We start from the raw sequence: 752 nt of genomic DNA, 5'->3' as shown, positions 1-752 counted from the left end.
CTCTCTCTCTGTCTTTCTCCCTCTCTCTTGCTTATTTTGTCTCTCTCCTCTCTCTCCTCTCTCCTCTCTCTCTTCCTCTCTCCTCTCTCTCTTCCTCTCTCCTCTCTCTCTTCCTCTCTCCCCTCTCTCTTCCTCTCTCCTCTCTCTCTTCCTCTCTCCTCTCTTTCTTCCTCTCTTCTTACTCTCTCATTCTTTTTCTATTTTTTTTTCAACCTCTCCCTCTGTGTGAGGAGGAGGAGAAGGAGGAAGAAGTGCAGCGATCCTTTTAGATCTCATGAATTCAATATATTAATATTGCCCTGGCTCTTAAAAGTGCTGGGGAGTGCAATTGTCAGAGGGGCGATGGTGATGCATGTAGATGTCGGGGTTTACTTCATTTTCACAGCAGCTCCTCTCGTTCAGATAAGCGCCACCTTAATTCCTTCTGCTGGCCTAATGAGTTTTTAATGCAGCCTGTAACTTATGTTGCTGTCGCTGGGCCACATAGAGATGCCAAGATGCTAGTGGGCGGCAGTCAGAGACTGGAAAAGGTGGCAATGATTAATCGGATGGCGGGGGCATCTCGCACTTGATCAAATACATATTGACTAAGAGCACTGAGAGGGTGAAACCTCGCCGAGTCAAAACGAGGATGTTCAACTAGTCTCCGCTCTCGATTAGTGAGGCCCATTGTTCGGAGGTGGGTTTGATGTAACAATACGCATTGACCCCGAGTGACCATTTATGTCATGCGTATCCGGCAGAGGCAGGAA

The sequence above is a fragment of the Coregonus clupeaformis genome, chromosome 20, assembly GCF_020615455.1.
Source record: "Coregonus clupeaformis isolate EN_2021a chromosome 20, ASM2061545v1, whole genome shotgun sequence".
NCBI lineage: Eukaryota > Metazoa > Chordata > Actinopteri > Salmoniformes > Salmonidae > Coregonus > Coregonus clupeaformis.
This window is presented reverse-complemented; position numbering follows the sequence as displayed.